Below are 17,569 nucleotides of genomic sequence, written 5' to 3'. Positions count from 1 at the left end.
AACGTTGTTCCTGCGTAAATCTTTTAATGGTAAAATTATAAACATTACTGAAAACAATGAAAAAAAATTACAGATCATGACATATTAAATATGGCAGAACTGATACTTAGAAATCATATTATCCCTATTGAAAAACCCGGTATATTGGGCTAAGGGAATTATTGATCCAATTCAACTTATTTTTTAGTTAATATGTAGCATGATTGACGGATACTTTCTATGAAAAGTTTGTAATAATATTAATTTAGATTTGTATGCTGTAAAGTGGGAAAATCAGAAAAAATTTAAAACTTGGTGTGGGAAGTGGGCGTAGTTGTGGAACGATTTTTACACCGTCCCATAGAAATGTCAGGATAATGATGATGTTAAGTACCGAATTTGGTTGAAATAGTCCAGATCAAGAGATATCGAATTGCATCTAAAGGTGGAGCTAAAAGCTTTCGTTTAGTGGTATTTTGTTGGCATGACAACTTTCCGATTGCGCCCATCTGCAATACCAACCTCCTTTGAGTAGCAAGGAATATGTGTACCACATTTCATTACGATATCTCAAGTTTCAATCAAGTTATAACTTGCACAGGCAGACGCATATATCTATCTCAATTAATATTATGTGTCACTGCAACAATTGAGATAGCTAACCTTGCATTAATACAGTAATTAAATCTAGCTCACTTGGACCGTTAAATGATAGTATTAGTAGTAGTAGAGTCTAAATAACATCCGTTGTTACAATACGGCACAACACAAAGAAGAATTATGTAACTTTACTTGGTTAATCTTGTTATCGTGGTTCTTAGTTAAGTTATTTTATGTAGTTTTGGTTTTGTATTTATAGCGTTCAAGGTTGTGCTTCGTGTCCTTATATCTGCATAAATATAGAAGTAGCAAAGAAACTTCAAAAAGCTTTTTGTCCCTTTAGCTCATGTTCAATTCTAAACAATATGGTTAATAATATAAAAAAACAAGTAAGGAAGGGCTAAGTTCGGGTGTCACCGAACATTTTATACTCTCGCATGGTAAAGTGATAATCGAGATTTCATTATCCGTCATTTAAATATTTTTCAAATACCGTATTTTTGTAAAGTTTTATTCCGCTATCATCATTGGTTCCTAATGTTTATACTCGTATTATACAGAGAAGGCATCAGATGGAATTCAAAATAGCTTTATATTGGAAGAAGGTGTGGTTGTAAACCGATTTCACCCATATTTCGTACATGTCATCAGGGTGTTAAGAAAATATTATATACCGAATTTCAATGAAATCGGTCTAGTAGTTCCTGAGATATGGTTTTTGGTCCATAAGTGGGCGGCGCCACGCCCATTTTCAATTTTTAAAAAAAGCCTGGGTGCAGCTTCCTTCTGCCACTTCTTCTGTAAAATTTAGTGTTTCTGACGTTTTTTATTAGTCGGTTAACGCACTTTTAGTGATTTTCAACATAAACTTTGTATGGGAGGTGGGCGTGGTTATTATCCGATTTCTTCCATTATTGAACTGTGTATGGAAATGCCTGAAAAAAACGGCTCTGTAGAGTTTGGTTGACATAGCTATAGTAGTTTCCGAGATATGTACAAAAAACTTAGTACGGGCGGGGCCACGCCCACTTTTCCAAAAGATTTACGTCCAAATATGCCCCTCTCTAATGCGATCCTTTGTGCCAAATCTCACTTTAATATCTTTATTTATGGCTTAGTTATGACACTTTATAGGTTTTCGGTTTCCGCCATTTTGTGGGCGTGGCAGTGGGCCGATTTTGCCCATCTTCGAACTTAACCTTCTTATGGAGCCAAGGAATACGTGTACCAAGTTTCATCATGATATCTCAATTTTTACTCAAGTTACAGCTTGCACGGACGGACGGACAGACGGACGGACGGACAGACGGACGGACGGACAGACAGACATCCGGATTTCGACTCTACTCGTCGCCCTGATCACTTTGGTATATATAACCCTATATCTGACTCTTTTAGTTTTAGGACTTACAAACAACCGTTATGTGAACAAAACTATAATACTCTCGTTAGCAACATTGTTGCGAGAGTATAATAAAGTTTTTAGTTCAGTTTGTATAGTAGCTATATGCTTTAGTTAACCGATCTGACCAATTTCTTCGAAAATGTCAAATGTGTCAAATGTGAAAGTTTTCCATACAAGAACTTGATTCCGATCGTTCAGTTTATATGGCAGCTATATGTTATAGTCGTCCGATATCGGCCGTTCCGACAAATGAGCAGCTTCTTAAAGAGAAAATGACGTTTGCAAAATTTCAAATTTCAATCTTAAAAACTGAGGGACTAGTTCGTACATATACAGACGGTCGGACGGACGGACTAACGGACAGACAGACAGACGGACATTGTTAAATCGACTCAGCTCAAAATACTGATCATTTATATATACATTTTCTAGGGTCTCCGACGCTTCTTTCTGGGTGTTACAAACATCGTGACAAACTTAATATACCCTGTTAAGGGTATAAATATCAAAGTTTGCCGTGAGTTTGCATTGTTCACGACTTAAATAAAACATTTAACTGATATTATGCTTCATTGCTCTTGGTAACAACTTTTTGATAAATGAAAAACATTTTTTTTAATAGCTCATCAATTTATTTCATTGGCCTTGAAAATACTTTAGAAGGTATCTTCACACATTGAGGGAAGTATTATGATCATCACAAGAGCAGGTCTTAATACGAATGATATCTAAAGCACTTAAAATAAGCCAAGGCGAGTTTTTGTCCCCATACCAATAGTCAGGGGCTGCAATAGAATTTTTGCGGATGTAGACGCACGTTTTTTGATAAAACATACTTAAAGAAACAAGCACTTGACACCAAAGAACGCATTTGAAAAAATAAATAAGTTTGTTAGTAAAAGGAATGCCAGAAGAGCACTCCTCGACATTGGCTATATAGCAGCGGTAAAAAATAAAAATCTGCATTTTCAGTATAGAATAAAACAGTTGAACTTAACTTAACTTTCTGGCATGTAGTACCTCTACAAAATTCTATGGAATAATGAGCAAACGAGAATATCTGCATATTTTTCATACCAAAAGTATATATACGATTTTGTGGAAAGATGTGCCTGTCGTAAAGATGAAGTCATATCTCAACAGGATGATGACCTTAAACAAACATCCAAAATCTTGAAGTAATAGTTTGCCGAACTAAATTTCTCATTGATGTAGTGACCAGCCCAAAGTCCTGATCTCAATCCGTTTGAGAATTTGTGGTCAACCGTCAAATGGAGATTAGGACAACATCGACCAACCCCAACGAATCTGGACGTGTTTTGGCAAGGGGTACAGCGAAAAAGACATAGCATTCCAAAGTAATCTATATTGAATTTGGTCGAAAGTATGCCTAACCTTGTACAAAGTATTTTGTGTAATAAAGGGTTATGAATTAATACTAGAAATTATCTATTTTGTGAAAGGTTGTGTAAGAGCCAAAATTGAGTACATATGAGTTGTTTTGTTTTTTTCTTAGAATTCGATATTTCATTTTTTTTATATTGTTAACCATTTACTTCGGAATTGAATATGAGCTAGAGGGATAAAAAGCTTCTTAAAACTTGTACATACTCATTTTTGTTCCCCACTGTACATACATTTGATACATTCGTCAAATATGGACGAAAGTGTTTCTTTGGCGGATACGAGACAAATTGAATCAAGGTGAATTTAATGTTTAGACCATTGCTCGATAATTTAATTTATTTTATTTTATCTACTGAAATATTTAAGCACAACACGCCCGCTAGAAAATTTAGCTCAACACAAACATTATTGGTTTGGTGATTCGAAAATATAATAAGCTGAAGTTGTGAGCCATATTTTTAAACCGAGCCTGTGCGTATATAGTATGAATAGGGAAGATTTAATAGATCCATAGGCAGATAGTGAGAAGTTCATGATATTTCCAACTACCCAGTATCCAGTTCCATATCACACTGTTATGCTTTTAAATTAATCGCTGCTGTAGCACCAATCAATTCAAAGGCTTGTCAGCTTTGCACTTGAAAATTCAGCGAGAGCCCTGAAGAACGTGTAGGCCGTGTGATTTCTTCAATCTACTGCTGGAGAAAATAATTCGAGCTGCAGAACTTAATCGAGTAGGTACAATCTTCTATAAGAGTGTACAGCTGCTGGCGTATCTGATGATATTTATATCTTTGGCCTCAAATTCCGCCCCGTGAGTATTGCTTTCTCCAGACTGGATAAGGAAGGAAAGCAAATACGTCTCTCACGTCACTGTTGACAGTCATAACTTCGAAGTCGTAGATAATTTCGTCTATCTTGGAACCAGTATTAATACTAACAACAATGCCATCTCGAAATCCAACGCAGAATAACTCTTGTCAACAGGTGCTACTTCGGACTAAGTAGGCAATTGAAAAGTAAAATCTTCTCTCGACGAATAAAAACTAAGCTCTGTAAATTCCCGTCCGTTATTGCAATCGCTTCAAAAAAAAATAATTCTATAATTTTTCGCAGTTTATATTTATATACTACACAAGTACATATATTTTGGTGCATTAAAATGTTTTGAAATTCTTCCTTCATATTCGGCAAATAATCACCACGAGAATTTCGCCGGACGTGGGTCAAAACAAATTACTACAATTCATGAAGCATAAAAGGGTTATACCTTAAAAAATAAAAATTATGGAAAAATAAACTCTCAATTATACATATGTACATATTACTCGCACGTGTTACGGGAATAGTAAAGTCATTATGACGGTCATTTAAGTGGAAGAAAATAAAATGAAGATATTCCGCGGACGCAGCAAAATTGTGATAAAAAGCAATCAAATGGTTGGCATTCCGAAAAGAGCAATAACGATGGTATATCCTGTGCAAGGCAGGATATCTGCTAACATAAATCAATAGCAATAATTTGTAGCAATTACTTGTAGTGTAATTTCTAGGAAGTGGACAGCCGAAAGCAATTTTTTTACGACAGGAAATTAATTGTGGGTTGCTGGAATAAAATATATAATTTCGTTAAAAACATTCGTAGTTGTCCCTTGTTGTACCGATGTTATCTAATTCAATGAAAAGAGGGTGTGCTATTGATACCTGATATTTTGTTCGGTTGAACAAATATGCTAACAATACTTGTTTTAATTATTGGGTAGTCGAAAAAGTCTTTTCGTATTTTGTCAATATGCAGTCATATATCTCCAGTGTTACCAAACACATTGTGCCATACAGTGTTGGAGAGGTGAGATTTTAGGCTTAATTTAGCCAAAGTTAAATTTGGGAAAGTTGAAAAAAAATTACAGCTGTTCAAAAATAACTTAAAATAATGAAGAAACTCGCTATACAAATTTTGAAATTTTTGTATAAAAATGGGAAGAATGCCACACAAGCCACTAATGAAATATGTAAAGTTTACGGCGAAGACAATGATTCGGTTGCATCCGTTCTGAAAATTTTTAAATTTCGAATTTTTGAGTAATGCCTCTAGCGGTAAAATAGCAAAAAGTGGTTTGCTTATTTACCCAATATCATGGTCATCATTGACAAGCGGACATCTTTGGATTGGCAAATGGATGTATTCATTTTTTGTTGGTTTGCACTATCCATATTGATGTTGATATGGGTCATTCGATCAATTGGCGACATGGTTTTGTACCCGTATTCCGATCAAATAAAAATATTTTCTTTTATTTTTTAGCGACCTGAAAATTGAGCGCAAAAAGTTTTGAAGTTATACATTTTTATGTAAAACGCTCTCAGCTTTCTGATAGAAATATTTTTAAAATCCAAAAAAATTCAAAATCCAAAAAAAAAACATTTTTTTCCAAAAACACAGTTTTTTGTGCTTCTCCACCAACTATTTTTCAAAATTGACTTTTCCATTCGATTTCCCGTTCAATTTTACATAAAAATCAATGTTCAAAAATATGCGACTCTTATCCCATGAACAGGAGGATGGCGTTATGTGTAGAAGTTCACGCAAGTGAGGAAAGTTCTCTGATCGCCATTCACTTGGGAGTGGCCAGAAACGATTCTTTTACACATAGCTCAAGCAGCTCACTACTTCCGGTCTTTGACCAAGTATCCTCTGGGTAGCCTAAGAACATCCGTTCGAAGGCGAGCTAATGTGAGAAGGCGACACATCCCCTACATAGGGTTGTGCGCTGGGTTTGGAACCCGCCACGTAAAAAAAAAACACCCCCAATGAAAAGGAACAACAAGCCTCGGAGGAGTAACCTCCCTTTTGATGACGACCATGGCAAACGAAATAAGGACTATGATATCAGGGCATGCACCTGGAATGTCCGGACCCTTAATTGGGAAGGTGCCGCTGCCCAGCTGGTTGATGTCCTCGCGAAAATAAAGGCTGACATCACCGCCGTCCAAGAAATGCAATGGACGGGACAAGCACAGAGACGAGTAGGTCCTTGTGACATTCACTACAGAGGCCATATAAAGGAGCGCAAGTTTGGTGTTGGATTCGTGGTGGGAGAGAGACGCGCTTATGAGAGCTGCCCTCGCCACGATGTCAAAATCGTGCTTGGCGACTTTAACGCCAGGGTAGGCAAAGAAGGTATATTTGGCACTACGGTCGGTAAATTCAGCCTCCACGACGAAACATCCCCAAATGGGTTGAGGCTGATTGACTTCGCCGGGGCCCGAAATATGGTTATCTGTGGTCCTAGATTCCAGCACAAGAAGATACATCAAGCTACCTGGCAGTCTCCGGATCGAAAAGCCACCAACCAGATCGAACATGTTGTGATAGACGGAAGACATGTCTCCAGTGTTCTAGACGTGCGTACGCTCGGAGGTCCTAACAACGACCACTATCTTGTTGCAGCCAAGATTCGCAACCGCCTCTGTGCAGAAAAAAACGTACGTCAACAAACACAAGGAAGGTTCGACGTCGAGAAGCTGCAATCACAACAGACAGCAGAACGAGTCTCTACTCGTGCTCTCTGAGAGCACTCGTTAAGATTTTGGTATAAAGGAAAAATGCAAAAGAACAGCTGGTACGACGAGCAGGTCGTGTCGCAGCGGAGAGAAAACAGTAGGTAGTCTGTTACGTTACGATCGACCACAACACGTGCGGGATGGGATAGATACCGAGAGTTGAAGAGGGAAGCGAGACGCATCTACAGACAGAAAAAGAAAGAGGCCGAAATACGTGAGTATGAAGAGCTTGATAAGTTGGCCGACTAAATTATGGAGGGAACACTTCTCCAGCCTGTTAAATGGCAGTGAAAGTATAATGCCAGGAGAAGGCAAACCCCATTCCCCAGTCGATGACGATGGAGTAGACGTTCCATTGCCCGACCATGAAGAAGTTCGAATAGCAATTACCCGCCTGAAGAACAACAAAGCCGCGGCGGCCGATGGGTTGCCGGCCGAGCTATTCAAACACGGCGGCGAAGAACTGATAAGGAGCATGCATCAGCTTCTTTGTAAAATATGTCGGACGAAAGCATGCCCAACGCTTGGAATTTAAGTGTGCTATGCCCAATCCATAAAAGGGTGACCCCACAATCTGCGCCAACTATTGTGGGATTAGCCTCCTCAACATCGCATATAAGGTTCTATCGAGCGTATTGTGTGCCCACCGTCAACAAACCGATTGGACCTTATCAGTGTGGCTTTAGAACTGGCAAATCAACAACCGACCAGATATTCACCATGCACCAAATCTTGGAAAAGACTCGTGAAAGGAAAATCGACATACACCACCTCTTCGTCGATCTCAAAGCTGCTTTCGACAGCACGAAAAGGAGCTGCCTTTATGCCGCGATGTCAGAATTTGGTATCCCCGCAAAACTAATACGGCTGTGTAAACTGACGTTGAGCAACACGAAAAGCTCCGTCAGGATCGGGAAGGACCTCTCCGAGCCGTTCGATACCAAACGAGGTTTCAGACAAGGCGACTCCCTTTCATGCGACTTCTTCAACCTGCTTTTGGAGAAAATAGTTCGAGCTGCAGAACTAAATAGAGAAAGTACCATCTTCTATAAGAGTGTACAGCTGTTGGCGTATGCCGATGATATTGATATCATCGGCCTCAACACCCGCGCCGTTAGTTCTGCTTTCTCCAGGCTGGACAAGGAATCACAGAAAATGGGTCTGGCAGTGAACGAGGGCAAGACGAAATATCTCCTGTCATCAAACAAACAGTCATCGCACTCGCGACTCGGCTCTCACGTCACTGTTGACAGTCATAACTTTGAAGTTGTAGATAATTTCGTCTATTTAGGAACCAGTATTAACACCGCCAACAATGTCAGCTTGGAAATCCAACGCAGGATTGCTCTTGCCAACAGGTGATACTTCGGACTGAGTAGGCAATTGAAAAGTAAAGTCCTCTCTCGACGAACAAAAACCAAACTCTATAAGTCACTAATAATTCCCGTCCTGCTATATGGTGCAGAGCCTTGGACGATAACAGCAACCGATGAGTCGACGTTACGAGTTTTCGTGAGAAAGGTTCTGCGAAAGATTTATGGTCCTTTGCGCATTGGCCACGGCGAATATCGCATTCGATGGAACGATGAGCTGTACGAGATATACGACGACATTGACATAGTTCAGCGAATTAAAAGACAGCGGCTACGCTGGCTAGGTCATGTTGTCTAGTTGGACGAAAACACTCATACTCCAGGGGGAAGCAGAGGAAGAGGAAGACCTCCACTCCGTTGGAAGGACCAAGTGGAGGAGGACCTGGCTTCGCTTGGAATATCCAATTGGCGCCACGTAGCGAAAAGAAGAAACGACTGGCGCGCTGTTGTTAACTCGGCTATAATCGCGTAAGCGGTGTCTACGCCAATTAAGAAGAAGAAGAAGATCCCATGAACAGCATGGGAACGTACAAAACCATGAAGCCAATTGATGGAATGGCCCATATATAAAAAATGTATATGTAGGTTTAAGAAAAAAATTGTGAACTATGTTGAACATTATTTAAAAGCAACGCTCATATAATTAAGTTTGAGACGGGTATTTGTTGAATCCATTTATTGTCGTGACAACAAATGAAAGAAAATGACGATTATGTCAAAGAGAACTTTTGGCTGCGTTACCATGAAGTGACAGTGTCGGTTGTCACCTTTCATATTGTGTAACGTTATAGACTGTTCATGCCCGTACGTGTGTTCCGTACTCATGTTCACGTCAAAAAGGGAAGCTTTCAGGTGGCCTTGTGAAGGGGTTATTGCTAGTTATATACATATACGATTACTATCAATATGTTCTTTCTTACTGCAAAACATTCTATACATCCATATTATTTGATTTGCTATTTTCCACTTAAGTTCAATTTTTCAGAATACATTTTTCAGTCCAAAAAGGAAATACGCTTTTATTGATCAGCCACTCCTGACATATCTTATCTGATCTGTTTTCAAATCTAAATTACATCGCATTAACGAAACCATACTACAATTATCAAAAAAAAAATACTAAAAACGTATATATATGTAGTATATAACATCAGTCAAATTAATCAGTTTTGAGGAGACAGAAATATACCGAGACTCCTATTTACGGTACATATGGTGCATCAGCGCAGATTATAAACGACAATTTCATATACAAGGTGTGTTCCAAAGTAAACAGGACATTTTGAATCTAGCGCCTCCTGGTGGCGCCGCACAGTGGTGCCAGAGCGGAACAAAAGGATTTTTTTTATCATTCCAAATTTGTACCATCTTTTCAATTTAAGCTAAGAACTAATCAAATAACATTATCCGAATACTTGGGCTTGATATATTCAATGGTTTTTTGTTGGGAGAGCTTCAAAGTCCACAAAGTATCAACAAAGTATCAAAGTTACTCAGAAAAATGTGATGAATATTGCAAAGGTTAAAACTCAAAAGTTAACCATAAAATATCAATTGTAAAGGTTTTATTTATTAAAACCAATTATATAGATGTGATTTACATCATCAAATGTATTCTTTCTTTTTCAAGATTTTTTTTAATATGATGTTTTTTCATGGTCCAAAAAAATCATATATTTCACAACTTCAACAGAATATAACTGTTGTGCGCAGGAGCGCGCAGGTTAGCCACTTACACAAAATAAACTTTAAAATCTCCTTAATCGATAGAAAAAAAAATCAGCTGCAATTAGCTGCCAATTCATGAGTAATTAGCATTTTAATCTACTGCAACTGCAACTGCGTTGTTTGTTTGCTTGATTCGTTGCTTTGTTTTTTTTGCCTGCTTCGCTGCTTTGTTTTTTTGCCTGCTTCGTTGTTTTATTTGTTTTTTTGATTGTTCGGTTTGTTGCTTTGTTGTTATTTTTTGGAGTTGTCTCTCGTTATACAACAACAACAAAATACTAGTTTAGATGCATTATATTCTTTGAACTAATTACACAGTACAACAGCCCATCTGGGGAGTGAGAAATTCCAAGTCAAGGTGATGGTACTAGGTCAGTATAGTAAAACCCTCAAAGGGTTTGGCGTTCGTATGTGTCGTATGTGATACCAAGAGAAGTGCAAACGGGTGAAAAAAAATTAACAAAACACGAAATTTTGAAATGGCAAAAGAAATAAAATATTGTGATCCGTTTGAGAATTTTTAACAGAATTAATAACAGCGAAAATATTGAAACTTTTGTGATTATATTATATGGGAGATGGGCGTAATTGTGGGCGGATTTGCTTTATTTTTTCTGGACAAGCTTATATTTACAAAATATTACACTGTAGAAAATTTTGTTACTGTAGGATGATTTTTTATTTTTGTGTTATATGGGAGGTGGGCGTGGTTGTGGGCGGATTTTAACAAAATTTTTTTTTTCATCTAATTTGGCAATATGAGAGATGTGTGCCAAATTTCAAAGCCCTACCTCGATTCCTTCTATTTTTTGCCGCGGCTTGTATGAAGCGGCACCACTGTGCGCCGTCTATATGTCGACTGGTTAGAATCTGCTATCTTTATCGATTGTCCAGTGAGAATTTCATGACATTTCATTGATTGGAAGTGAAGTTATCTCGTTTTAAGTGTCAGTATGTTTGTGTTATCGCGAAAATGAGCTTCGAACAAAGTGTCAACATTAAATTTTGTTTTAAAATTGGTAAAACTTTTACCGAAACGTTTCAATTGAGGAAACAAGTTTATGGCAATGATTGCCTATCTTGTAGCAGAGTGCACGAGTGGTTTCAACGTTTTCAAAGTGGCCGTGAGGACATAAATCATGATGATGTGGGCTAATCAAAATCCGTGATCACCGGAAATTCCATCGAAACTGTGCGTGAATTCGTCAAAAATCAGCCGAAATCATCCTTGACATTCATGGAAAAGGAATTGAACATCTCCAAAACATCAACTTATCGCATTCTGACCGAACATTTGGGCTTACGAAAGGTGTGTGCACGGTTTGTTCCGCACAAATTGACTGACGACCAAAAATTGCCCAGAATCCAACATTCGAAGGACAACATTAAAGAGGTTTATTTGACCAAAAATCACATTTTAACCATAAACCACTCCTCGTATTCACCTGATAAGGCACCGTGCGACTTCTTCCTTTTCGGAAAAATGCCATACCGGCCAACGAGCTAAAACACTCATTCGACATGCTTTTGAACCGTGCAAAATGCTGTACTGACGCAGAAGGAGACTATTTTGAACAAAATAAATTGATTTTGTCAAAAAATACATTTGTTCTGTTTTTTTTAAAGTCCTGTTTACTTTGGAACGCCCCTTGTACGTACCGTATGACGTGTATGACAAGTGCAAATAAATTTTTACTATTGCTACAATATGTTTCCATTGAAAAAATTTATATGTTTGTATGTATAAGCGAATATATTGATCTATGTCTGAGCATAATATTATGGAGTATAATAAATCCATCTTAACTTTGGACTATCTATTGACAAAATACGAAAAGACTTTTTCGACTACCCAATATAATATTTGAAAATATAGAGAACTTAAAATGTACTGAAATATGTGTAAACAAAATGAAATGTACTTGAAACTTGATCAAACCAACCAACCCTCATATGTAGAAATCTTATTACAAACGGTATTTTTAAAAGACAAACATTAAATAAACTTTATGAAATTTGAATATTTGCTTAAACATTTTCCCTAATTTCGAAAATTGCCTTTCAAACTTAATCTCTTTATCTTAAGTGCTTGGCGCTGGCGTTATCAGTAGGTATCACAGTCTACCCAAAGACATACAGGCATACAGTATAATGTTACAATTAGGAAATACTTACACTAACAGCAATCGATTTGGAAATATTTTCAAATTATGCCAAATAAATATTTGTTTTATTGAATGCGTGCAGCAGCAAAGATTTTACACATTTTTTGGTTAAATATTTTCAAAAACCATTAAGATTTCAGTTCTCTGTTCATTATTAATGTTTGTTAATTTAGCTTTAGCAAATAAACATTTCTCTGCCATGAATGTCTGGATGAATGTTGTTTTGGCTGCACAAACGTCTGGTAATATCGTCGGCAATTATTTTTGATTATTCTATTTTTAATTTTAGGGGATATGAGTAACAACGTCTGTTTTTTCTAAAATCGATTTTTTTGTTGTATATTATAGTATATTTATATATATATGTATATATATTATAACACATTTCTGAAAATTAAGCAATATTTTTGGATATGAGTGGAACGCCTTGAAACGGCGTTTTCACAGTAGATTGTTATAAGTACATAATTTCTTCGAAACAATTGGATAGAACTGTAGGAAAGTTAATTTTCCTAAGCAAATTCTATGCTCATATATTTCAAATGCACAATCTTGTAAGGTAGTTTTGTTGCGATGTTTCTAGGGAACTCAATATTGCCAAATATTAAAAGGCAGGCAAGTACCAGCAAATATTTTTATACTCCCGTAACATGTTGCTACAGAGTATACTAGTTTTGTTCATCAAACACTGGCTTGTATCACCTAAAAATTAATAAGATAGACTTGTAGTTATACATATAATTACAATGTATGTATAAAAGATCATGGCGACGAGATGAGTTGATATCCGGATTTTTGCCTGTCCGTCATCATCTTGATCATATATACATATATCTATCTCGCTTAGTTATATGATGAATACAACCGTTAATTGAACAAAACTATTCTACTCTTAAGCAAAAAGGTTGCAAGAGTCGAGGGTTTCTCGACGACTTTTGGAAGGTTGCTCATTTAAAACTTTTTGTATTGATGAACATCATCAGAAATACGGTGTGGTTCAGAGAGGAAACAATATATTGACGGAGCTTTAGCCCCAGTGGTGTCTCAATGGGTCTCTTAAAGGCCTAGGAGCGTCGTAAGACCAACCTAACCTAACCTTATACATACTTGGTTTCCTTGAAAATAAAGAAAAGTCGAGTTAGTAGATGAGCATAGTCGGACCACTGCCACGCAGTAGCAAAGGGCATCTGTGTGATAAAAATGTTGAAAAACTGTCAAGCTCTATACTTAAGAAAGTGTTTATTTATGCATGAATATACATATATTCTGTCCATTTACACATAATCACTCCCAGATATATATAAAATTGGTTTAGGCTTCGGTTCAAACAAAAAATCCTTAATAAGATCAATTCCGATCCTCTGATTAACGTTTTCCATATCAACTCAATATATTAAATATTCCTTTTCGGCTGAGTTTGTCAGATGTAACTTACTTGAAGATGGTCAAATTTGATTCTTATCTATTCATGATTTCGGCGAATAATGAATGTCAAATTCATAATTTTTTAAAATAAAAGTTTGTCAACATGAAGGTATTTTTTAGTTTTGATTTTTGGTCCATGCAAGTTGATATAAATATTGATTTCATTGCACCATATATTTTTGGTTTTTTCAGGCTATGAGCAGAGGTGTTTAATATAGTTTTGAAATCGAAGTACACATAATGATAATAATAACTCTTTGGCTTTCTTTAATAAGCATTATAAAAAAATTTATGATTTTCTTAATTTGAATTGAATTGATTTTTTTTTAATTTTCTTTTATAAACTGCTTAGTCTTTTAAACACCTATAACAAGTAAGTATTACTATATTTCAAATGTTAAATATTCTATTGAAATTAAATTGAAATATTATTTGCTCATTTTATAAACCCATTTTTTTAAATTCCGATTACAAATTCCTATATTCCACAAACAGCAAATTGCGGTGAAAATCATTCCGGAGACATTATGCACATGTTTATGAAAGGAGTTGGGAATAAATTTTGTTCGCTTTATTATTCTGGTTGATTGCAGATTTTTACTTGACGTCCATAAAAAGCTTAACTTTTCTCACTCCTTGTTGTTGTGCCTAAATTATGAATTCACTAACTGTAAATAAATACAGCTTTCACATGTAACCTTATTAACGCCTCGGAGATATCAATTCCTTTTTTAATCAAAAACAATTTTTTTTTTGCTGAAAGTAACACAACAACACTTTATAATATTTGTATGGTAAGAAACATACCAACACTGCTGAATATTTTCTTAAAGCCTCTGAGAGCTCCACTTCACATCACTTATCCTTGGAAAATGTACGCTGCCGAAGGGACGGAAATTTTTACGCTCTTCTCAGTGGTGAATGTTGAGTATTTTATTAGTTTTGCTTTCCGATTTATGTAAATGAAGAGCGATTTTATTTTTAAAGTATGTAAATATTTTTAGGTATTGTGAAATTACGGTTCAAAATCTCGGTGACTAGTGAACAGTTTAGTAAATTGGCTGAGTTGTTTTCATTTTTGCAAAAAAAAATTTTTGTTTTTATTACTTCCGTTTATTTGCACTCAAAGTTCTGAAGTTTTATATATTTTGGTTTTATTTTAATCTGTATTCCTTAATTTTAAATTTTTCACATACATTTTTTTATATTTTTAATTTGGTTAAGATTTTTATCTGTTTTTTAATACTTCCACTTTGCAAATATTTGCTAAAATATAAACAAAGAAGTAGCAAGTAGATAAACAAAATTATTTTCCACAAAAAATAAACAAACTTATTTTTTCCAAAATTTCTTGTTTAAGTTTAACACTGCTATACATTTTTTCTTTTTCTAAATAATTGTTGTTTAACGATGATTTTTATTACTCTTTTAATTTTTATAATTCACAACTGATGCAAAAATATATACATATATATATTTTCATTTTGTATTACACGCCTTAAATAATTATGTTATTTTTCTGGGCAGAAACAAGAGCTCTTCCCTTCCTTCAATATAATGCTTTAATCTACGGCATTTGAGGATTCGTAAATTCGGATACTTTTCCATAAATTACCTTCTTTACAACCACAGCGCTTTAGATATCCCGACATACTGAATCGTCGCCATCGGATCGCTTCTGATTTTCGCACACCATGGCGAATGTAAAAATATTGTCTCTGCCGACGTTGCAGTCAACGTACTATTTCTGCGACAAAAGACAAAAGGCAGTAGAAGAAGTACTTAAAAAAGTAGTAAAATTCATGTGTTGATGTAGGCAAATGAAAGTAGTTTGCTAAGTGGAAGCTCTATTACGCTTTTCCCTAGATATATACAAACATACAATCATTTAATATATAACCTCTTGAGCATGCTGGCAATGCAAGCACAACTTGAGTGTTTTTAAACTAATTATTCAATGCTGGTGCTGAAAAAACTTCAGAACATTAACTCTTTTCGGACCTTTTTATGCGAATAATGGACTAGATTGCGAAATATGGATCAAATTATTTGTTGAGATCCAAGAATTTTTGCTTATGTATATGTGTTCTTCAAATGATACTTTATTGCATTCCTTACTCGTTATTCACTGTCTATTCTTATTTCATTAACATTCATGTGTTATTTAAACAGTAGAAATGGTTTCCGGTTTCTTTACGTTGTAAAGTCGGTGCTAAACCAAATAAACAAACAAAACCTTATAATTTCCGGATTTCCAATACCTGCGATTTCTTCCATTATATTTTCTTAAAAAAAATTTAGCGAAACCTTACTGCATGATATCTCGGTTCAATATAATTTTAATTAAATGTCTTACTAATTATTGTGGTTCACTCTCAGTTATTTTTAATAAAAATGTAAGAACTTTTTGCTTTTACAACGTTATTTATACTCTTATAATAAATAATGTATCAAATACAAATTGATTATTAAGATAAAAAATAATGATAATAGAAAATCTGAAAACGAAAACTATAGAAGCAAAATTTCTTTCCATCGACGTTCTCTTATTCACTATAAACAAATATACTCATTTCATTTTTTGAGCTAAACCAATTGAGCGAATGGATGTGACGAATTTTTACTCTTTTGATTTTGTAACTCAAAATAAAGAGCTCAATTCCAAATCATCGTTTTCGGAGTTCTCTTCGAACAACAATCTCTTTCACTCTTTGCTAGCTGCTGCTATATACATATATTCTTTGCCTATGTTCTGTTCGCAGTTTCGTAAACAAAACTTCTACAACCGGCGCTTTCATGTTATGTGGTCATATTGACCTACATTGTACCAATAATGTGGACAAAAGACTGCAAGTCTTTTCTGTTTAAATTTTGCGCGAAAATCCATTCGTTGAAATATTGTTTTTTCCAGGTTGGTTTGACTGTCAATAATATGTATCTGTGCCAAATGTCTCATTAAAATAGTCATTACTGTTAGTATACGCTTGTCTTTCTGAAGTACATAAAGTGCGTTCAGAGATTTAGGCTGTGAGTGAAATTATTAAACAAAGAAGTTCCATTAAATTTTGTGTGGAATCAAATTTCTGGTGCCGAAGCGTTCACAATGTTGGGAAAGGTCTTCGGTTATAATCTTTTGTCGCGTGCATATGTTTTTAATGGGTAAAAATTATTATTATTCAAACAGAGACGACAAGTAGTTGACGACGAACCACGTCCAGTATAGCTATCAATTTCAACTGATGACCAACATGTCAATAAAATAAAGGAATTGGTGCCAGAGGATCGACGAAGAACAGTCAGAGATCTTACTGGCATCGTTGGAATATCCGAACGATCAGTGAAAACCATTTTGAAAGATTCTTTAGTTCTAAGAAATGTAAACCGCGATTGTTTTCAAAATCTCTAACCTTTTTCGAAAAACAGAGTTAGAAAACCAGCGGTACGTGAAACAAATCATTATTTATTTACGTGTTTTTCGCATGTGTTTACTACACAAATGCATCTTCTGATAGGAGGACTACTTTTGCACCACCCTGTATATTGATCCATTTCATCCATTATCTAAAATGTAAATATGGTGAGAAGATCTAGAGATGGCATGTTCCAATTTTTGGTATTTCTTTTATGCTTTTACCTTCTTTATATACATTTTGTTATTGGTCTAATTATACTATTAAGTTTGTCACGAAGTTTGTAACACCCAGAAAGAAGCGTCGGAGACCCTATAAAGTATATATGTATGTATATAAATGATCAGTATGTCGAGCTGAGTCGATTTAGCCATGTCCGTCTGTCTGTCTGTATATATACGCACTAGTCCTTCAACTTTTAAGATATCGCTTTGAAAATTTGCAAACGTCATTATCTTTTCAAGAAGCTGCTGATTTCTCGGAACTGCCTATATCGAACCACTATAACATTTAGCT

General features: G+C 35.6%; 1 long non-coding RNA gene across 1 annotated transcript in view; it reads right to left on the bottom strand.

Moving 5' to 3' along the window:
- Positions 1–14,905, bottom strand: part of LOC126751197 (uncharacterized) — a 36,899-nt gene extending 21,994 nt beyond the window's left edge. Inside the window, exon 1 of the long non-coding RNA XR_007665858.1 lies at positions 14,451–14,905. This is a non-coding gene — a long non-coding RNA (uncharacterized LOC126751197). The remainder of the gene's footprint in view (positions 1–14,450) is intronic.
- Between the last annotated feature and the right edge of the window lie 2,664 nt (positions 14,906–17,569).

This window comes from Bactrocera neohumeralis, chromosome 2, assembly GCF_024586455.1.
Source record: "Bactrocera neohumeralis isolate Rockhampton chromosome 2, APGP_CSIRO_Bneo_wtdbg2-racon-allhic-juicebox.fasta_v2, whole genome shotgun sequence".
Classification (NCBI taxonomy): Eukaryota; Metazoa; Arthropoda; class Insecta; order Diptera; family Tephritidae; genus Bactrocera; species Bactrocera neohumeralis.
Note: the sequence above shows the minus strand (reverse complement) of the source record. Positions and strands in the feature narration are given on the sequence as shown.